The following is a 24,055-nucleotide window of genomic DNA, read 5'->3' on the forward strand; positions in this document are numbered from 1 at the left end:
TATAAGTATAGAATATGGGATTCTGACTGGCAGCCTGTTGAAACGATCAAGTACAGAGGTAACAAAAAAAAAGGTTTAGATAAAGATTTCATCAGAAAATGAACTGAGGCAGAGATGGAGTCTATTAATACTATTGAGGCCGAAACAGGCAAAAGCAAAAATAGCGCAAAAAATTGGAAGCAAAACAAAAATGTTAGAAATGCTCAGCAATTCAGCATCTTTGCAGAGAAATGGAGTTAAGACTTCAGATAGATAACCTTTTATTAGAATAGAAGGAAGACTGAAACACAAGTGTTTTTACTGGGATGGATTAAAGGGAATTTATTATAGGATGACAGGATAGAGAGTAGGGGAATTAACTAATAAAATTCATCATAATACAAATACCAAAAAAAGTGGCAACGGATAAATTTTTGAAACAAAGATTGTGCCCAGATGAGGCATGAATGGCTATGTAGCAGCTATCTTATTGAAATATGGAAGAATAAAGAAACTAGCCTGTAATGGAAAAAAAAAATGGAAGCAGAGGCTATGATCTAAAGTTGAACTCAATGTTCAGTCAAGTTTGTGGAGTGTTAAGATGAAAGATAGTATTCTTGAGTGGGTATTGTGCTTCACTGGAATACCGTAGCAGGCCATGGATAGCAAGGTCAGAATGGGAACAAGATGGACAATTAAAATAACAAGCAACAGAAAGCTTTATCAAGAATAAAGGATGTCAGAAGTGCTGGGTGGCAGGTTGTATCAATAGAACTGATAGAATAGAAAAATTACATGAATCCCTACAAGAAACAGGATATGAGGAAGTGTGCTAAGTAGCTGTGGGAGTAAGAGCTTGTACTGTACATTAGTTGATAACCTATCACCAGAAAAGGAGATACAGAAGTCAGGGAGGAGAGGAGTCAGAGGCGGAATAAGGTGAAGGTGATAGAAGAGTGGAAATTGGAATCACATTCAATGAAATTTTCCAGCATATGGCACAAGCAGAAGGTGGCACTAATACAGTTCATAGAGTCAATCTTAGCGATGGCATGAATATATGGTCAGAAGCTGAAGTAGAACACCAAGACTTTGAACAATCTTTCTGTCTCAGATAGTTGCCTGGGAGATGAATGGAGTTAGTGGTGAGTATTGGGAAATTTCTGCCTAACCTGTACTATATGTTGGACAAGCATCTGACAAATCATAAGCAGCATGATCTGACTGAGCTTTAATCTTTGTCATCAAATTTGTTGCAAAATTTCCACCTATTAAGCAACGTAATTGTAAACAAATAATACAACAATCAAATGCCATTCCAAATTATTGCAGAACCACCTTTCTGAGTCCAAAGTTGCGATGAAGCATGAATTTGCACCATCAGTTCCAAACCAGTTCAAACCTCAGATGTCAGATATTGGATAAAACACTTCTGAATCCAAAGGGATAGTGACATAATTTGAAATCAACCCATAACAAACATTGCCACAAGTTCAACCCCTTATGGACCCACAGACTACCCTTGTGGTGAAGCATATCACACACAAAGCTATACTCAGATGCGTTCCAGCCTTCAGAAAACAAACTGGAGTAATACTACAATTCAGAGCATATAATGTCATAGACACAACTGAAGCAAATAAAATGGCATCACCCTTGACAAATATCCTTAACTATTGCATAACATGGATAAAGTCATCTGAGAGTCAGTAGGAAATGAAAAGTTCATCTCTGCTATGGCTATCAGTTTAAAATAGACAATGTCTACTTCATTGTCTATTTCAAAAGAGATGATCCATGTGCTGGGAAAAGCTTGTATTTTCTTTTGCATAATATCCCCTTTAGAACGAAGTGGGATGGGGAGTACTCTGAAGCATGGTTAACTGCTTTAATGATCAAGACATCATTAGAGTTCCACGAAGTGCCCATGATTTCCAAGGTTCCCAAAGGGACAAACACCTAGGTGTAAAGGGTAAACAGGAGGCTAATTACAGTTAGGTTGGGGCAGCTGGTTTTTTTCTCATTTGGCAATTCAGAACATATTGAGAAAAGAAATAAGCAAGGTTGTCTCTGATTGGATATTTTCTGTTTGGCAGTCTTTGAACAGAGAGTAGAACAAAAACAGTCTTCTTGTATGTGTTATCAAAGAGCAAAGAAGGGAAAAGGATTGCAGATTGGACTGGAGCCATTACTGTTGTTTATGTTGCCAACAACCACCACACCATTTCAAAAAGTTGGAGAAGCAAGTCTCTGGGGATTCTGTGCAATTGAGACTTTATTGAGAGAGTGTTCATAGAAGTGATTCTTGCTGCTGGCAAGATGTTTAGATGGAATATCACTCGAGGGCTGAGATAATTGAGTGAAAGTGAGAAATCCTATAAAGCAGAAGCAGAGTTGGACAGGCTGTGAGATTGCATGTGGTCCACCATGTGTTTGGGAAATAATGAGAGAGTGTTTGAAACTACATGGGCCATACTTTTATTGTGTTGATTATTCTAAGCAAAATTTACCTTCTTATTTATAATATTGTTCACCTGTTAATTTAGTGCTTGAATTATTTTGAATCCAGTTGGCTTGTTACAGTAAAAGTTATAAAAAGTGAAACCTTGAACATCTGTTTTTTTTATTCGCTTGGCTGATATTTCCTTCCATTTAAAACTTATCAGTCTGTATGGGGACTGATGCTGCAGATATTGCAGATGCTGGGAAACAGAACATAAAACCAAAGGTCCTGAAAACACTTGCAGTTCAGGCAGCATCTGTGGAGAGAAATAGAACTAACCTTTTAACTTTTCAGGTTTCACTTTGATAATGCCTGACCTACTGAATACTTCCAATATTACATATATCTTTATTTCACCTTTTATTTGACTACTTAGCACTTTTTACATCATACCCCTGAAACTATTTAACATTCTGGGCAACAGTGATCCTCGTAATGACTTGAGACATGAACTCTGTTGCTGCTTGATTTGGCAAGCATTTCCAGCTTTTTATTTTAATGTCACTGGTTGGCTCACTGGCTATATAATTTGTAACAGCCGACATATTTTGAAATTAATTCCTTTCCTCTTTATAATATCCACCAAATTTATACATAGTGACTACTTTCTTAAAAGCAATATAATTAGAGAAACTGAAGCATAGATGTTGGTTCTTGATTATATATCAAAATGAGCAGAATGCTCGAGCAAATGCTGTGTAGCCTTACAATGATGTCACAGAGCTACTTAAATAGACAGCATAGATTGAAGATGGGAGCTGGATAGAACTTATGGTAAAGCAAGAAGTACTTGTAGGCAAGTCTCTTAATGTACCACTAAATTCAGAACCTGTGGTATCGTTTGACATAGTCTGAAGGAACGCCTAATTGAATGAAGGAACAAGATGGATAATTGGATGCAAACAGACCGAATAAATATGAAGAGCTAGTAATCAGTAATGGGGTGTGGTTAACTTAAATAAAGCTATCATTAGAAATGTGGACGTAAATACAGTTATTGTTTAAATACAGTTATTGTGCGCATAACACTTGGTAGATCTCAGATTACCATGCATGCTTATATATAGTGTTAACATGCATTAAATAGATTTCTACAGATGACTAACCTTGGATACAGATCTTGACTTTGCTTTCTCCCTCTCTCTTGAAAACAAACTCTCAGGTGTGGCCCTAAAACCATGTGATAAAATAATAAAGTGAAAATTTGTTTCCAGAGTTTTATCAATTTTATCTAAGAACCATTAGTTAGGCCACACTTCCAAATAAATACAAATTGTAAAGTTCAACAACTCCTTTTTTTATTCACTTGTGGGACGGTATTGCTGCTGGCTGACATTTATTACCCATCCCTGTTGCACTTGAGGAGGAGGTTGTGAGCTGCCTTCTTGAACTGCTACATTCAATCTGCTGTAAGTAGACCCACAATGTTCTTGAAAAGGGAGTTCCAGGATTTTGATCCAGTAACAGTGAAGGAACAGCAATATATTTTGAAGTCAGAATGATGAATAATTTGGAGAGGAACTTGCAGGTGGTAGTGTTCCCAAGAATCTCATGCCCTTGTCCTTCTAGATCAAAGAGGTTGTGATTTTGGAAGACGCTAAGGTTCTTTGGCGAATTTCTGCTTTGCATCTTGTAGATTAGTAGACACAGCTGCTACAGAGTGTTGGTGGTGGAGTAGTGGATGTGGTACCAATCAAGTGAGCTACTTTGTCCTGGATAATGTCAAGCTTCTGGAATGTTATTGGAGCTGCACCAAGCCAGCCAAGTGGGGATTATTCCTTCACACTCCTGACTTATGCCTTGTGGATGGCGGACAGGTTTTGGATAGTCAAGAGGTGAGTTACTCATTGCAGTACTCCTAATGTTTGAACTGCTCTTGTAGCCACTGTTAAATGTGGCAAAATCAGTCCAGTCAATGTTAACCCCAGGGTGTTAGTAGTGGAAGATTTGGTGATGACACCATTATTGAATGTAAAAGACCAGTGGTTAGATTGTCTCCTCATTGGAGATAGTCACTGGCTAGCATTTGTGTGGCACCAATGTTACTTGCCACTTGTCAGCACAAGTCTGGATGTTGTCCAAGTCTGCTGCATTTAACACGGACTGGCTTCAGTCCCCAAGTTGTGCAAATGGTGTAGAATCATTGTATAAATTATTGTCGAACCTCGCTGTTCTGACCTAATGAAGGAGGGAAGGTCAATGATGAAGTAACTAAAGATGATTGGGCTGAGGACACTATCCTGAGGAAATCCTGCAGACTTGCCCTCAAACTATTTTTGACTGACCACCAATAAACTTCTTCCCTGGAGCCAGGTATGAATCCAACCAGCAGAGAATTTACTCCACGATTTCCATTTTTAAAATCGAGAAAAACCCTAACATCATTTCATAAGACATGCATGCATTTATTTTCTCATCATGACAGGTAACATAGGAGAGCTACAGTTTGCACTAAATAAAAAGATGCTACAGTGATAACGTCAAAGCAAATTAAATTAAAATCATGGAGGTTTAGACAAAAACAAATAAGTACATTTGATACAATTAATTTATAGTAAAAATGCAATGGAAATAACTATGCCAGACAAACTAACTTGAAAAAAGCTATAGAGTTAAGTCATAAGTTGTACCAAAATCTCATTGAATGGCACAACAGGCTTGAGGGGCTAAAACTGCCTACAATAGTTTCCATACTGGAAACTTGAATAACGAGCCAAACAATGCACTGAACTTGTAACCTAAGAAAATGAAGTTCCAACTAGAAAAGTGTAATCTTTCAATTGTATTGCAAAGAACAAGCTGAAGGACTTAGAATTATTTGGATTACAGACTCTCCATTTCCTATTAGTAAATAAACATATGTAGACATTGCTGCAAAGAGACATGTTGCTGAAGCTTTTCATCTTGTAATCATTAGGACAAATGCAAGAATGTCAAATTTCAACCATTGCAACAATTTGTACTGCAGGAAAAAAAAGATTGCTGACTGGTTGACAAGCCAACTCTCCTGTGTTGAGGCACTGGCATAGAGAAACCAATAGGAAACTATTGGCTCCCCAAGCTCCCAAGGAATTCATGTTCACATATTCTATTGCTTGTAAAGTATGGAATCCTGCATATGAATATATGTCACTTCTAGCAAGCATAAATGATTTATGTCACAAGCTTGACTAATTACCTTGGTCAGCATAGATATTAGCATGCTGGGCAGTGTTACACAAGTGATGTTCAAATCATCAAATCACATTGAACACTTGCTTTTTTTTGGTTTTGCAGACACAGGCTGGCTAGGTACAGCAGGTTCTCTGCCTGCTAGGAAGTCAGAGTCATACAGCATGGAAACAGACCCTTCAATTCAACTCGTCCACAGTTACCAGACATCCCAATCTGACCTACTCCTATTTGCCAGCATTTGGCTCATATCCCTCGAGACACTTCCTATGCATATACCCATTCAGATGCCTTTTAAAATGTTGTAATTGTAGCCACCTCCACCACTTCCTCTGCCAACTCATTCCATAAAACACCACCCGCTGTGTGAAAGAGTTACTCTTTAGTTCCTTTTTAATCTTTGCCCTCTCACCTTAAACCTATGCCCTATAGCTTTAGGATCCTACACTCCACTGAAGTAACATGCTGTTTCATTTAAAATAATATGCAACTGATCAGTTACTATATTATATTTACAAACTTTACTCTTGGACTTCTCAAACAAGTGGAAACAATTTCTTTATGCCTAACCCATTAAGTCCTTTAAAGACATCTACGAAGTCAACCCTCAGCTTTTTATTTTATACTGACAATAGTTCCAGCCTGCTCAGCTATGTCTGCTAAGTATATTCTCTCAATTCTGATATCATCCTTACAGATCTTTTTTCGCTCTCACTAAATCCTCTATAACCTTTCTGCTATACAAAGGCCAGAAGAAGTGTACAATATACCAAAGGACAGTTAACTCTAAATTCAATACAAGTTTTACAGAGTGAAGATTAATCAAAATCAAGGAGAAAATAAAGTTGAATGAGAGAAAAAAGGTAGCTCACGTGGGATCAAATGGAGGGAATATTAGAAGCAATGGGAAGAAACAGAACTGAAAATGAAAATTATAAAGAGGTAAGAAATCAAAAAAAAAAGTAAAAGGTGACAAACTAATAAACCATAAATAAAGGCCAAGGAGATGTGTGTAATGAAGTGAAATTGGTACTGAAGTTTAAAATATAATAGATCACAGCAATAAAGCCTACAAAGTTTGTGGAAATCATTGATAGTAAATTTTAAGACCAAGTCCTCAAACCCCATTTATATGGCAATGAGCTTTTATTTAATAGTTTTGACAAGGTCTGCATAATCGCAAGTAGGAAGCCTCACTTTGTAGGGAAAAAAAGATCAATACTGAAATTAAAAAAGCAGCTTGTCAATAATAAGAGATCATATATTGATTGAAGAACATGTAGAAAGTCATAGTAATGCTAATAAAGCATTTCTTGGATTAGCCTGGGTATTATGACCAGAGGCTCAGCTGTTTTATAGTGCATCTCATTAAAAGGTGACTGGGATACACTAATTTTGCAACAATTAGAATTATTGCACAGAAGACAGTTCATCTTTCCTTTGGAAATGGTATTCTGCAACACAGTATCACTAATTACTAGGGCAACCTTCAAAATATATAATACTTGAAGGCATATTGAAATTTTAGAAGAAAATCATATTGCTATTATTTATTTTCTTTCCAACCTTTTCCAGTACTTTTCTCTTTTGAAGATAATGAGTTATGTTGGCATAATTTCATAGCTATTGGGATTGCATTGATACTTGGCCAGCTGGATATTCATGAAGTGATCCAGAACAGCACACAGAGCCATTTTAGTGTGAAAGGGAAGTTTGCTCTCAATCCCACTGGCAGTTAAGTACAAGAACGTGGCTAACATCTCTGTGCAGCTCAAGTCCAAGTATGACAACCAGCCCAGCATCAAAACGGAGAATAATTTTCTTAGCACAAAGCAGAGCCTGATTTAACTACAGATTCTCCTGGTTTTATTGTTCAGTGCCATTATGTGCATTCATTCAACCACCGGATACTTGTTAAAACTGCATTAATGTGAAATCCAAATTAAAACAACTCGTTGATGAAATAAAAATTGCTCATCCTAATTATTTAAGGCCACTTGCTACACGATTATTACTCTGCCACAATAAGTATGGTAAGTATGGTAAGTAAGTATGGTCTACTGTTTTTTCCCCCTCTTTTTTTTTTTCTTTTTCTTTTTTTTTCTTTACCCCCCCACACTACCGCCTAACTGCGGTAGTGCTTTTTTTTCCCCCAGCACCCATGGTGTGGGGTGTGCAGGTGTGAGACACAGTGAGAGACACAAGGTGCACGAATCAAATTTCCCCTGTTTATTTTTTTTTCTTTTTTTCTTTTTTTTTTCTTTTAAAAAGTCTACTGTTAATGCTGATCAACCAACATTGGATTTGCTTCTGCTAATTGTAACTTAGTTTTCCAAATCATCCAGTCTTCCTGCAAATTATGAAAATTAATGCAGACAAAATAAATCTTCTGGCTACCACAACCACACTGCGTGGAACCAGTCTTTGCCCAAATTTCAATATTCGGAGATTTTTAAAAGTCAAATTAGGTCTTTGGGTGTCTGTGTCACTAAAAGATAGTCCACAGTAAAAATCCTGACAACAACTTCCTTGTAGCAATGTTATAAGCTTACAAAAACAAAGAACAAGCACGCACACGACCAAAACAGGTACCATAAAAGGAATTAATCTTGCTCACTGAGAAAATTAAAGTACAACCCAACAGAGGAAGCAAGGATCCTAGCCTTAAAGATACATCATTATTATGCTAACATTGAATAAAAGTAGATCTTAACTGCTCCAGCTTTGTACAATGCTTCCTTTCCATACAGTTCCGTTAATGCAAGGGAGAAGAAATAAAATGGATCAAGTGATTGTGGTGAGAAGCAGGATTGTGGCAGTGATGATGAGTGGGGACACAGGAAGGAATCAAAGAGTTTTCCTTTTCCACAGATGTTAGTTCCTAAAATATTGTTTAGATTAGATTAGATTACTTACAGTGTGGAAACAGGCCCTTCGGTTCAACAAGTCCACACCAAGCCGAAGCGCAACCCACCCAGACCCATTCCCCTACATTTAACCCTTCACCTAACACTATGGGCAATTTAGCATGGCCAATTCACCTAACCTGCACATTTTTGGACTGTGAAAGGAAACTGGAGCACCCGGAGGAAACCCACGCAGATACGGGCAGAATGTGCAAACTCCACATAGTCAGTCGCCTGAGGTGGAAAATGAACCTGGGTCTCTGGCGCTGTGAGGCAGCAGTGCTAACCACTGTGCCACCGTTTCTTTGTGTAATTCCTGCAAAATGGAATAGTTTGCAACCATTCATTCAAACGTGGATCAACACTTGGTAAATTCTAGGATACGGACATGCCAAAATCTGTAGAGTCCCCTTAAAGGAAATAGATGAGCAGGTTGATTTCTTGATCAAAAGCTTTATTCACAGAGGCACCCATCCTTCTTCTGAAACATCCGACAGCAGCACTCTATCAAAACATTGGAACACTTTATGATGACAGAAGATAGAGATATTGCCAGGCAGTGGGGGATGCCTCACAATCCACTCAAGTCAGAACCCTGCTGCTTTTCCTCACATTGTAAGATTCCTTAAAGTGGATTATTGGAACAGTTCAATGTGCTGCAAGAATAAATGAGTTAAAGAAACAACCATTTCCATAAATTTATTAGTATGGCTAGTTACACCTAAGTGCTTAAATCTTTCAGTGGTTTTACAGTTGCAGACATTAAAAGCACCTCAAGCCAATAAGACATTATTTTATCCAAGCTGTTTATAGATCTCCTCTTAACCAAGTTCGAAACTTAATGATAGATACTTAGTGATTGCCTGCTGACATTCAACATCATATTGAAAACACTCCAGAGAATCCATGAAGGTTATAACATGGAATTACTTCATAACTTTAAAAGAAGAATGCCATTATTGCCCCCTCTCCAAAAAAAATCCTAAAGAAGATGCAGATTGGATTGCAGATGGATTTACAGCTTGCATTTGTGGCCTGAGGGTAAATGTAAACTCATGTTAACGCAGACATTGGCAGAGGCAATACCGATTTTAGACACTAAAATTTTGTTGCTGCCAACAGAAAAATTCAACTGCCAAGAATTAAGCTTAAAGCCAAAAATCTTGGGACTGAGAGTCAAGTTAACAGAAGCTCTTATTCCAGTATAATTACTCAGATTGCAATCGTATCATGATACACATCCTCAGTTGTACAGGTTTGCATCACAGAGGGGTGATAAGGAAATGGGGGTGGAAGAAAAGGCCAGCAGCAGTGAAATGGTTTCCTGCAGAGAGGACAAATTAATCTGTGCTCTGTAATGCTAGTCTAACAATTTTTGCTAAAGTCAGGAAAATAATTGTGAGGCATGACTCAGTCAGGAGAATTTTCTCTTTCCAATTAATATTTGTTTACCACTCTGCAGCTTTGCTTCCACTTTTTTTGTGGGACAAGCTTAATTAACATGTATTCTTTTCCTTTTGCCTCTGCATTTATTTGATTCACAAAATGAGGACCACTGCTTCATTTACTTGACTTTCTAAAGTTTTTAAGATGTTAAAACATTAAGAAATCATACATAATAATTTCAAACCTTGCTCAGATTCGCATTGTACAAAATTAGTCCTGTGGCCCCAAAAGGATTAAGCAGCCAGTCACTATCTTAGTAACAATCAATGATAAAATGACAGATCAGAAACGGAAGTGGAATGTGCACCTGGCATTACAAACAGCATGATCCACATCATAATCACCAATCATCATAAAATTATCATTCAGTATAGTTCAGATACAAGTTTCAGTTATCACCTGCCTCACATACTTTCATTCTAGTTACAAAGTGGCCCCTTTAAACTGCAAGGATTTCAAAACTTTTGTTTATAAATAACCATGAATTTAAGAGAATGAAAACATTATTTTAGAATAAAATACATTCTCAATGTACATCATAAGATTCACAAATTCGCGTGACTAGTGTGTTAGTCCTATGATATTCCCAGACAGAATAGTACTCTTGAAAGCTTTTTAAATAGGCATTCCTTGGAAATATTAATTGTTGAAGCAATTATCATGTACACCAAATATGCTGAAAACTTGCAAACTATCCACTGTAGATGCTGATACTTTGAAGCAAGAGCAAAAAGTGAAGTATGATATGACACTGGATTTCCAAAGAGACGTGGGGGTTCAGGTACATAGATCTTTAAAATGCTATGAGCAGGAAGAAATCAAGAAAGCCAATACAATGCTGGCCTTTATATCTAGAGGGCTAAGTATAATGATGCAGTTTTGCTGCAGTTATGCAAACTCTGGTTAGACCCCACTTGGGTGTATTGAGGGGAGATCTGGTGAGCACACCTTGGAAGGGTATATTGGCCTTGGAGGGAGTACAACACAGGTTTGCAAAATTGATACCTGGACTTCAGGGGTTAAATTAAGTTACGAGTACAGATTATACAATCTAGGCCTGTTTTCCCTCAAATTTAGAAGTTTAAGAGATTATCTGATCGGTCTTCAGGGTAAAGACAGAGTAGAGAAAGATAGACTATTTGCACTGGTTGGAGATTAGAGAACAAGGGGGCACAATCTAAAAAGTAGGGCCAAAGACCATTCAGGAGAGATGTTCGGAAGCACTTCTATACACAAAAGGTGATAAATGTGTGACATCTCAACCACATATGGCAGCTGATGCTAGGTTAGTTGCTCATTTTAAATTGGAGATAGATAAAAGTTTGTTAAGCAAAGCTATTAAGGGTATGAACCAAGGGCAAGTATATAGAGTTAGGAAAGACCTGTTATGATGGTCCTAAAGTGAAATGTGTTTAAAATACTGAATATAAACTTGGGAGGAACAACGGAATACCTTGTTCTGCATAAATTATTGGGGATGGCAAGGGATATGCACATAGACAAATACTGAAAGAGCAATTTTAACCACAACTTTCAACATTCTTTAAATAAAATTATGGAAACTTGACAGCAAATTAGACATGTTGTATCACACGTAACATGCAAAATGATTTGGATGTGAGCATAAGAGGTACATTTAGTAAATTTGCAGATGACACCAAAATTGGAGGTGTAGTGGACAGCAAAGAGGGTTACCTCAGATTACAACAGAATCTTGTCCAGATGGGCCAATGGGCTGAAAAGCGGCAGATGGAGTTTAATTCAGATAAATGCGAGGTGCTGCATTTTGGGAAAACAAATCTTAGCAGGACTTATACACTTAATTGTAAGGTCTTAAGGGAGTATTGCTGAACGAAGAGACCTTGGAGTGCGGGTTCATAGCTCCTTGAAAGCGGAGTTGAAGGTAGATAGGATAGTGAAGAAGGCGTTTGGTATGCTTTCCTTTATTGGTCAGAGTACTAAATACAGGAGGTCATGTTGCGGCTGTACAGGACATTGGTTTAGACTACTGTTGGAATATTGCATGCAATTCAGGTCTCCTTCCTATGGGAAAGATGTTGTGAAACTTGAAAGGGTTCAGAAAAGATTTACAAGGATGTTGCCAGGGTTGGAGGATTTGAGCTATTGGGAGAGGCTTAACAGGGTGGGGCTGTTTTCACTGGAGCGTCAGAGGCTGAGAGGTGACCTTACAGAGGTTTACAAAATTATGAGGGGCATGGATAGGGTAAATAGGCAAAGTCTTTTCCCTGGGGTGGGGGAGTCCAGATCTAGAGGGCATAGGTTTAGGGTGAGAGGGGAAAGATAGAAGAGAGACCTATAGGACAACTTTTTCACACAGAGGGTGGTATGTTTATGGAAGGAGCTGCCAGAGGAAGTGGTGGAGGCTGGTACAATTGCAATATTTAAAGAGGCATTTGGATGGGTATATGAATAGGAAGGGTTTGGAGGGATATGGGCCGGGTGCTGGCAGGTGGGACTAGATTGAGTTGGGATATCTGGTTGGCATGGACGGGTTGGACCGAAGGGTCTGTTTCAATTCTGTACATCTCTATGACTCTATGGTGACCAACTTGGTACTGTACAAAAAAAATTCTGATTTGTGCCATGATTAAAAGGTATTTGGTGTAAAGTACAACTGACTTTCCTCCTTCCAGCAGGTGATAAAAAAAATTAAGGAGGAAGAATATAATACATAAAATCATTTCAAACTGCACTTGTTCCAAAATGATCAAGAGTGAGGTATGTTTCTCTATCTTCAGACCTTTACAAAGTCTTTTCCTTCTGAAATAAGGTGTGTAATACAACAGCAAGATGACAGGGACACAAAAACAAATGCACGAGACTGAAATAAAGGAAGAGGCAAAGCTGTCAATAGTAATGTCTGGCTGGCAAGTCTGAATTTGTTATTTGGGTGAAATTTGACAGTCTCCAATAGGACCATAAACCACCATCTTAAACATTATTGTTGAAATAGTAAGTGATTGAACAGTCCAAATTACATATCAAAGGATAATATATTCCACTATTTTTTCTGACCTGAGCTCCTGCCAACTCCTCTGCTATTACTAATTCTTTCTCAACCCTTTCAGGCCACAGCACACTCTACCCTAGGGATCTTCAACCGTGATCAACATAATACTGTCACTGTCTTTCCCAGACTTGCAGTTCAAACTGTCTCAACCTCTTGCTCCAACAAATAGGACATGCAATTTCTTGACTGCTTGCTTGCTCAGACATTTGACTGATTGGTGCACGTGACAATCAAAGTCCAGTGAAAAACTTTGTTTACAAGCACTACATGCAGATCAAAGGAAGGAAGGATGTACAGATTAAAAAGATTTAGACAGAAGAATACAGGTTATATTGTACAGGTCATGCGCTTGGTGAGATCAACGTTAGCAAGATCAGTATTGAGGCTACAGAGTCCATTCATGAGTCTAATAACAGCTGGGAAGATGCTGTTCCTGAACCTGCTGGTGCGTGTGTTCAGACTTCTAAATCTTCTGCCTTATCGAAGAGGTTGTAAGAGATCCCTACCTGGGTGCAAAGGGTCTTTGATGATTTTGGCAGCCTTTCTGTGGCAGAGAGCCATGTAAATGCAGTCCATGGATGGAAGGTTGACTTCCATGATGGTCTGGGCTGTGCACACCACCTTCTGTAGTTTCTCACTGTCCCGAGCAGTGCAGTTACCAATCCAGGTCGTTATGCACCCAGACAGTACGCTTTCAATAGTGCATCAGTAGATGCTGGTGAGGCTCCTTGTGGGACATGCCAAATTTTCTGAGCCACCTGAGGAAGAAGCGGTATTGTTGTGTCTTCTTGACCCTCGAATCTATGTTGGAAGTCCAGGACAGGTTGTTGGTTCTCATCATTCCAAGGAACTTGATGCTTTCCACCCTCTCTACCTCAAGCTCCGTTGATGTAGATGGAAGCATGTTCTCCTCCTTTGTTTTTGAAATCTATGATCAGTTCTTTAGTGTTGCCGATATTTAGTACTTGGTGGTGGTAACCGCCAAGATGCTCAATTTTAGGGGTCACAATTTCAAAATTGCCAGCAAGAGAACAAGGAAAGAGATGAGGAGGAACTTCTTGACTCAGAGAGCTATTAGGATTTGGAATACACTACCTGGGAGGGTGATGAAGGTGGCTTTCATAGGACCTTTCAGAAGAGAGCTAGATATTTATTTGAATAAGTGATGAATTTAGAGGTCTATGGTGATAGGGTTGGAGAATGGGACCAGCTGGTAGCTGTTTCAAGGAGCTGATACAGACATGATGGATCAAATGGCCTCCTTTTCTACTGTAAAATACTCTGATTCTAAGTTAAACCAATGTTCCATTTATCCTCCCCGGTAGATGTAAAAGACTCTATAGCACTATTTGAGGAAGAGAAGATGATTTTGCAGAGTTTCATACAATATTTATCCAACAAGTACTAAAAGAGTATCTGGTTTACGTTACAACAGTGACAATTTTTCAAAAGTCCTTGATTGGCTATAAAATGATTTCAGACATCATTAGAATATGGGTTTTAGTAAAATACAAGCTCTTTCTCATTCCACACATCCATTCTTTTCTGCAAAATATAGCAAAATATACAGAACATGCGCTTTTAACTCTCCATATGCTTTTCAATACAATCAGCACACATTCAAACATGACTTTCTTTCTCACCCCATATCGACAACTGTGGGTTACCTCAAGGCTCTGATCATAGCATCTTTCTTTTTCTCATTGATTTCCCCTCAGTCAAGTTGTCTAGACAGGCCTAGCAATTTCCATATTAGATTAAGTTAGATTACTTACAGTGTGGAAACAGTATGTATAATGACAATATCCACTTTCATCTTTCTACTGTCAGTCTTGACTCCACGTGCCTCAGTGTCATCATATTGACATTTGACATTAACTTGTAGCTAAGCCATAACTCCCCCTAAATCTAACTTCAGTCTAAACCATATGTGCACCATCTGAACTCTATTTGGATCTGGAACTAGCTTCAAACTCCAAATTCAGTTCATCTCTTGAATTACTCAGTTTTTCCAATCATATTTGTGCTATTTCAAGACTCAATTTTTCCCATAATCTCTTCGCTACTCTTCCAAATTCCACTTTACACAAACTCAAATTTATTCAAATGTCACTATCCATACTTTGTAAAAACAGTGACTACAGAATGCTGGAAACCAGATGCTGGATTAGTGGTGATGGAAGAGCACAGCAGTTCAGGCAGCATCCGAGGATGCTGCCTGAACTGTTGTGCTCTTCCAGCACCACTAATCTACTATCCATACTTTGCCTGGATAAAATTTAATTCACAAATGTCTTAGCCAACCTCCAATGACATTCTCATTACCAATATATACAATTCAAAATTATTGTTCTTGTCCTGAAATCAAGATGACTTACTCAAGATCCAAGTTACTTGTCAAAATTCATAGTCCGAATGCACATGTCTAATGTATGCTTAGTTGAACGGAATGTTGAACGGACTGCACAATAGTCAGTACCTTCGATTAGGAGGAAACTGGGATTTTTAAAAAAATAATAGCCTACACACGCAAATATACAGTCTGTTGGTCAATGTCAATGAAACTGTCACTGTTCTTCTCTTAAGTAGTCAAAGCCCTTACCTGCTGACCTCCCCAATGAACAAAAGTGCGATTTTTAAGGAACTCTCACCACCAAAGTGTTGAGAAGGAGCTCAAACATTAAATGTTTGCACATTTTCATGGGAGTGTACAACTCCAAATATCTTTACAATGAAACGTAACTTGAAATGAAGAATAGAGAAGGCGTTACCCCGTTAAAGCTCAGTGTGGCTGACTCAAGGCACCTTCCAAAGGCTACATTAGGACTGGGTCGAGTGCAGCTGCAATCCAACCTTTCTTATCCTGCTGTTGTGGGACACGTTGAACCTGGAGAAGCACTGAGCAGGATAAGAAAAGGTTCCGGTTCATTGCGAGCGAGGCCGATCTTGGATCGGAAACCAGGAATGAAGCGGACCAGCCGCCTGGAGCCAAGTCACGGCAACCCTGACCAAGGCCGCCCGTCCCCAGGGAAATCGGGAGCCGCCACGAAACCCGCTTTATGGCAGCCAATTTGAAGACATTAGTCAAAAAACATGTTTTCTTTTTTTTTAGTGTGATTGTTGGGCCGACGCCAGCCGACCATTCATTCCCCCCCCGCTTCCCCCCAAAGCAGTGATGGCTAGCGGGCCGGTCCACATTCCCTGGAGGGGTGTCAGTTTGTCAGCTGCTCGTCTCCCTCTATTTAATCCAGGTGCCCTTCCAATTTAAACACCCCTTCCTCAAAGAGTGGTACAACCCAGCACGTGACCACGCCCGCGGCCGAGTTGTTGCTGTCGTTTCTTAGCAACAGAGAACATGGTGGATGGTGGACGGTGGGCGGGGGGGAGGTGGGGGAGGTAACTCTGCACCACTTTCCTCATCTCGCCATAATACTTTTCATAGTTAAACGCCAATCATGTCACTGTAATTCAGTGGACAGCGAAATGGGAAAACTCAAAGCAAGTTTGGGTTTATGTTTCCATTCAATGATTGGCCGCTTTTACAGCGTCCACAAACAACTTGCATTCACATAAAATAAAGAACTGCGGATGCTGGAAATCTGAAACAAAAACAGAAGTTGTTGGAGAAATGTTGCAGGTCTAACGGCATCATCGGAGAGAAAGCAGAGTTAACATTTCAGATCCAACGACCCCTCAAGAGTTTCTCCAGCAATTTCTGCTTTTGTTTCAAACTTGCATTTATATATGCATTTCCCAGACCAAAGATGCTTCACAAGGATGATTACGCTATAATATACAGCAAAGAAGGAGGACGCTTATCTTGGTAGATTTTTTCTGTACCAGTGTAACTAACAGCTGGTTTGGTTGAGGCCTGTTTTGATTAAGACATGTTTATTTGGCCAGCTCCTGACAGGTCAGTCTGCTATAACGCAACAGTTGCGTTCCTCTGCAAAATCGCGCTATGGAAAACTGTTACAGAATATTAGGCTGTAGAAGATCGTTAATAGATAATCACTATACCCGTTCATTAGAAAGTTCGCATTATCCAAACAATGTGTTCTTGATTAGTAAGGGGATCAAAAATTACAGGGAGAAGGCAGGCGAATGGTATTGAGAAACATTGTCATGGTTGAATGAGAGCAGACTCGATGGCCTATTTTGCTCCTGTATTTTATGGTCTTATCAGCAGAAAACTATTCCAAAGACCTGTTATCTGGTCAGGCGCACTTCAAGATGATAGAAGCAGCGAAACAGACCGGCAACTGGTCCATCTGGTGTTTATGTTTGTTCACGCACCTTTCCATCTATTCTCTTGTATATCTACAATTGTAAACCATTATTCCCTTCTTCACAGTATGCTTGTCTTGCTTCCCCTTAAGTGCATCTACACTGCGTGCTTCAACCACTACCAAGTTCAAAATCTCATTGTTGTCTGAGTAAACACGTTTTGGGTGTTGCAGTTATCTTATCATTGAAGGCTTCTAGTTATGCTATCCCCAGAAAAAGGAAATATTCTCTGTTGTTATGATCCCAGTTGATGGTAGATCCTAGAGTGAAACTTGACAGATCATAAATCTTATTTTTCCTTTTTGTGTTTCATGGTCAATTACTGAATGGATTCACAAGAGTCTGACAGTGCCATTTTAACAAAACAGTATGGATATAGATTGTATGCAAAAGAAAACAAACTATGTAACACAATATATTTGATATGAAATTATTATAGATTTCAGAAAGAAAGGTTCAACCCTTTTAACTTTTAAATTACTTTAAAGACATGCAAACCTCAGTGATGTCTGTCCCATGCTAAAATCCTTGTTGACTTGGTGCATCTTTAATTCATTTTTTTGGCAAATTTCATTTGAGGCTAATTACTTTGGTTCATTTCTTTTCCTGACACCCTTAACTGTTAATTCAGGCTAGGCAAAAGTGAGGACTGCAGATGCTGGAAACCAGAGTTTAGATCAGAGTGACTCAACTCACATACTATCAGAGTTCCTTAATCTCAGGATATTTTTCACAGCTGTCACTGCTAATAACAGTACCTCTGCTGGTAAGGATCCCTTTGACTGAACTCGTTTCTGTCTGAATAAACCTGCTGCTATGTTTCTCTTTCTTTTATAGTCTCTCTGGGTTGTAAACCTGAAGTCAGCAAGCACCTTATCAATTATTTGCCTAGGCAGCTTGGCAGTCATTTAGGTAAAATCACATTCATTCTTGAAAATAGTCTCTTCAGGTAACTGTTTAAAAATGACTTTCTGGCCTTTTTAAAAAATTCAGATATTAATGGAATAGAAAAGTAAAACCTATATTTCTTTGATTTAGTAGTAACAAAGTCACTATAGTACCACCAGATCATAGGGCTGCTTTGTAATTATAGAAAGATGATTGATGGTGGTTTAATCTGCAAATCACTTCTTTCAGGTGAGGGGAGAAGTTGAGAAGGAAAATCCTTCATCGTAACCTTAGCCAGGGCAGGAAGTGAATCCACTGTTGACATCAGAAACCAGCCCTATAGCCAACTGAACAAGCTTTTAATCTATTCATTTGCTTATAAGATCATAAGACATAGGCACAAAATCTGCTCTGCCATTCGATCATGGCTGATAGGTTTTCAACCCCACTTTCTCACTTTCTCCCCGTAACCTTTGATCCTCTTGACAATCAAGAACTTATCTATCTCTGATTTAAATACAGGTTATTCTGCTAATTACGTGTTCCATCAGCGTGAATTGGCTGTAACGTAATTGACCAATTGTGGATGTTGTTTGGATAATGCAAACTTTCTACTGATTATCTAATAGTGATTATCTATTAACGATCTTCTACAGTGTAATTTTCTGCAGCGGTTTTCCATAGTGCGATTTTGAGAGGAACACATCTGTTGCGTTATAGCAGACTGACTTGTATACGCAATGACCTGGCCTCCACAGCCTTCTGTGGTAATGAATTCCACAGATTCACCACTCTCTGGCTAAAGAAGTTATTCCTTATCTCCATTCTAAAGGGTCTTTCTTTTACTCTAAGGCTGTGCCCTCAGGTCCTCGTCTCTCCTACCAATAGAAACATCTTCTCAAAGTCCACTTAGTCCGGGCCATTCAGTAGTCTGTAAGTTTCTGTAAGCTTGTTGATTTATGCATTAATAATACACTGTCTGGAATCTACTTAGCTAAATTGGGATTCTTTTTAAGTACTTTCAGCTCACAGCTTCCATTTAGTTGAGGTCCATGCCTCAAAGGACAACCACTTCTTCACCCTCAGATACAGATTAATAGTGGCATGTTCTGACAGACTCTTTTAAGTTAAAATTTACCTTGTCACATACCACCTGATTTCTAGGTCAGACAAGCAAATCTTATTCTGCAAATAACCTTGATTTCCAGCTTGTATTGAGATTGGGTAAGACATCATTTCAAAACTCTATGAAATAAAATATAAACATCTCTATTTTAACACAATCTGATTCAAAAGTCAAGATGAAATGCTCTCCATTTCCCTTTTTACTGGACTTCCACCTTGAACAAAAAATCCTTTTTCCTTTTTCAAAAAGTATAAAATGTGATGTCATTTGAAACATCTTAATCATGACAACTGTAGTACATTGTGGGGGCCTGGGATTGAGAGACACAAGATCATGAATTGAGAGAGAAAAAGATCATCCAGAACTCTCAAAATTGACAAGGTTAATTCAGCATCTAAATGTGAATTTCTGGTCATGAAGTGAGTTATGGTTTGATATGGAGAAGTCAACATTATACCTGGTTCTACCATTCTAGCAGTATACTCACATTCAAAGACTGAGGAAGGAACTTAAAAATAATTTTCTTCCTTATTTATTAATGCTGTATATAGGAACTAATTGTACTCAAGCAGTGTAATAATTAAAGTGGATAAACTTCTAAGATAATGATGGAACATAAAAGATTCCAAACATTTCTTGTCCTGAATGAACTAATATAATCAGTTATTTATGAAAGCAACATATATTATACTCTCTCTAGCAGATAAAATGTGTTAGATTTTACTTTGTTGTGCCTAATTGCCAGTTTTGTTGAGTAGTTTTGGAGGGTTTCTTGCCTCAAGGTCCATCAAAGTCTCTTGCTGTATATTACTAATCTTGCCTTATTAACTACTTACCCCATTCCAATGATACCCCTCTCGTTTGATTCTAGCCACATCTTACAATTTGCTGTTCCTAGAATTCACCACTGCCAGCATATTCAGAAATTGACTGGCATCCCTGTATGTACACCGTCTCTTAAAAGCCTTTGTGTACCCAGACATGCACTGTTAGACTAGGGTTGTTTTGCATGAATCCCCCAACCTTAGCTCAGTCATGGCAGTAAAGGGAAGTTTGGTGCTCTGCTTCATGGAGGGGTGCCTGTAGATCCTGCTATATGGGATGGTTCAGAAGTGGATCACCATCTTACCCCCAAGACGAAAAGTGGAGGTTAGGATGCCAGATCATGCTAGACTCATCCAAGGTCGCCACCCTGACACTGCAGTCTCAGCCACTGGAGGAATGCATAGCGGTGAAGGAAGATCAATGACCATCTCCAGTTTCCCAGTGTAAGTGCCACCATCTTCTCTCCAAAATCTCACATTCATTCTGTCTCTGTTACTGTACTACCAAGATTCATTCTTTAACTCTCTCACCAATACTGCAACATCTTCCCTTGCTCACTGACACCACCTCAAACTCTCCCACCACTAAACCTGCATGCCCTCTGCACTGCCTATTCACTCATTCGGGACAGCTCTCCACCTGCACCAAAAGTAACAGTTGTGTCACCCACTTCCATCTCCCTTAATACCTCCTACTCTTTCATGCCAGGAGCAAAACAATCCATTGATGGCCGAAAGGTTCAGATTGATGGTGGGCTGCCCAACATTCAGCTCCTCACCCCTCAGGAGAAGAGGATCCCGACATTGACCATCTCCCCTAATTTACCCAGGTAGGATCAGAGTGCATGAGTGCTATTACAGCAAGCAAACAGGCCAGATTTGCTGCCTGGTCCAGTTCATGAACTAGATGCATGTCCCTGAGTGCAAAGCATCCTTGCTGTATCATGACAAGGATAAGTGACGTTTCACTTCAAAGGGCAGCATTGAAGTCCAGAAGCAGATCATAAGTACATTGGTGATGTTTCAATGTGATGTGTGTATAGTCTATCATGCCCTGCATTTAAACGAAGTCAGTGATGTTGCCGAAGCTTGCTGTTTGGTTACTGCTTACAACTCTGTCTTTGTCACTAAGAAATAAGATGCAGTTGTGTGATTTGTCACAAATTGCATCATTTACAGCCTTGCCATATTTGTGGGTTGAGGATTCAGAGATCCCATACGTAGCTGAAAGACACCATTACATAAAAGTTTAGCACAGATGTTACCTTGACAGCCACTGGGATATAATGACCATTCACTCTTTCATGTCATAGGTCATACTCCAGTAGTTGGCATACTTGTGGGACAATCTCATCCTGCAGCAACACCACTCCTCACTCACCTGGAGGAAATGGCAACAAGGACTAAAGACTCTGTCTTCCAATTACTGCAGAGATAAAATAAAAGATGCTGTCTCTTGCAGTCTCGAGACCCTTTGCCTCCATATTGTTCACACACAAGCTGCTCACCTGCCGTTGAGCCATTCAAGAAAGTGGTTGACATGCTGATGAATCCTGTCCTCCACAACTGATTGCAATACAATCAGTAACCTGTCCCTGGGTAAAACTAGCTCTGTAACCAAACCCACTATGTTATGACATCTCCAACATCTCCTCCCACCACTTGAGCAAAGCAACAGTGTAAATACAACTCACAATGAGTTCCAATATACTAAAAAGGCAGCGACCCCTTCCACATTCCTTGTTTAAAGCAGCCCTTTTTCCATTTTTGTCCACAATATAAAGCAAATAAAACTAAAAGAATGCGGTTTTTACATGTCTCCACAGTTAGATGTGACACAATCTCCAAAATGCCTTTTATCAAGAGGTGTATGACACATACACAGCAAAATATGAGACTTGTGTCCATTCATTCTTCTTTCCCCCTATTTAATCTAGTATTTCTTCAGCGTTCCTTAAGCTTTTCACTTATTCCATAATTTTATGCTCAGGACGATGCATCTGTAATTACATTGTCTTTTCCAGCAATCTTTACATTGAATTGTTGAAACAATCTAAGGAGTCTCACATTTCGAATTTTAAACTTTTTGATGAATACTAGCAGATTATGTTCAGTGTAGATTTATGTTTCCTCAAGCTGCAGTTGTAACTCAAAAATAACCTCTTTGCATATTTCACCACTGGAGTACCTGGTCTAACCTGTATTTCTACTAAAACAAATGTCTGCTAGACCTTTGATCGTGTCTTCCTTCTTAGTTTTATCAGCAATTCCACTCCCAGTTTATGTGCCAATGCAAGTAATCTGGCTTTTGTAATCTCTTTCAAGTTCATCAGGGACAACTCTGCCATCTGCAGAAATCTCCAGTAGCTTTCAGTGACATTACCTTTTTAGCAATTGGGAATCTGACATTTCTTTTAATTTATTATCCTTATTAATATCACACCTTTTTTTTGTTTCTGTTTCAGGATAATCCTGCAAGAAGAGTGAAGAAACAGCCCTAAGATGCAACCTGCCCAAATCCATTGTACGCTAAGTGTCCTGGTGACAGTATTGCAATGAAAGCCGGTGTGCTTCAGAATGCAACATTGAACTGTAGAATCGTGATATAAGTGGATTGGAGATGTGCAATAATGACACAATGAAGCTAATACATAAGATATAAATACTCATAGATGGTGGTGCATATAGTTGCTGCCCGTGGTGTCTGCCCTGAGATGTTAGTGCTTCATGTCCAAGGTGGATGCCTGGAGGAGCAAGCGGTGAGCTGGAACCATCAGGTAACTTCCAACTGCAGATTGATGAGGTGAGAATAGGTAATAATCCTTTCTTGGGTCCTTGACACTGTCAGAGACTCATAGAGCCTATATTATCAGGTGAATATAATATGGCTGCAAATGGACATTTCACAACCCTACACTGAATGTCTACTCCGTGATGCAGCCTGGCTGCCAGTGATACTTTCCATTGCCTCTGCCCTTGGTGGCTGAGATCTGCTCCCAGATGCAGCGCAGCAGTATATGTCTCCTTCACATCCAACGCAGCCTGGCTGCAAATGCATGCTTCCTCTGCCCTCAATTCCAGTGGTCCACTTCTCAATGCAAGTGGCTCCTTCACCCTACCAATGTGAGAGACCAAGCTTGTGAGTGACTGATTGTAACAGATAATGTAAATGAATGAAAGTGTGACAGGCTGAGTAACCATGCGAGAGGAAGATTTTCAGTAAGTATGTGTGATAGAGTGAGAGAACAAGCATGAGAGTTTGACTAAGTGAGTGTCATATAGGCATAGCTCTTATATAATCCAGCATAACCCCATATTGATGCTACGGCCAGGGAATTGAGCAAACTCATGCAGCCTTTCTGCAAAAGAAACAAATTAACTTAGAATTTATGCTAAACAAACAGCTAATATTTTAAAGTTATAAATCAAACATTCCTTTGTGAGCAGGAAGGCCTCTATTTCATAACTGGTTCATAGTTTTCAGAGTCAAAAAAGGTGGTGCAGCAAAAGCATAGTAGGTCAGGCAGCATCCGAGGAACAGGAGAATCGATGTTTCGGACATAAGCCCTTCATCATAGTTCTCATTGTCCACATGTAATAATGCAAACTGTTTTCCTTGAAATGTGGATGCTGTCAGGTTCTCCAGGCCTGTTTGCTTAGTCTCATTACTCTCCTGGTTTCCTCAGCATCCTCCTCATCAGCATTGGCTCTCTCAGCACCTCCTTCACACTCTGCCTCTTCTTCACCTGAGGAGACAGGTGGTTGATTCATCTCCCCTACTTTTAAATTCTCACCCTGTCATTGAGCTAGGTTGTGCAGTGAACAGCAAATTAGCACTATTCTAGAAATCTTGACGAGTAACTACTGGAATGTTCTTCTGATCCCAAGCAGACA

General features: G+C 39.2%; 1 protein-coding gene across 3 annotated transcripts in view; it reads right to left on the reverse strand.

Annotated features, from left to right (window-relative positions):
* tbc1d16 (TBC1 domain family, member 16) overlaps positions 1–16,194 on the reverse strand; it is a 131,895-nt gene extending 115,701 nt beyond the window's left edge. For 2 of the 3 annotated variants that reach the window (XM_072558612.1, XM_072558611.1), the window contains exon 1: positions 15,808–16,194. The gene's annotated coding sequence lies outside the window, so the exon portion shown is untranslated. Of the gene's footprint in view, positions 1–3,588; positions 3,653–15,807 lie in introns of all 3 variants that reach the window. The other variant, XM_072558610.1, reaches the window with a different exon arrangement.
* Between the last annotated feature and the right edge of the window lie 7,861 nt (positions 16,195–24,055).

This window comes from Chiloscyllium punctatum, chromosome 39 (genome assembly GCF_047496795.1).
Source record: "Chiloscyllium punctatum isolate Juve2018m chromosome 39, sChiPun1.3, whole genome shotgun sequence".
NCBI lineage: Eukaryota > Metazoa > Chordata > Chondrichthyes > Orectolobiformes > Hemiscylliidae > Chiloscyllium > Chiloscyllium punctatum.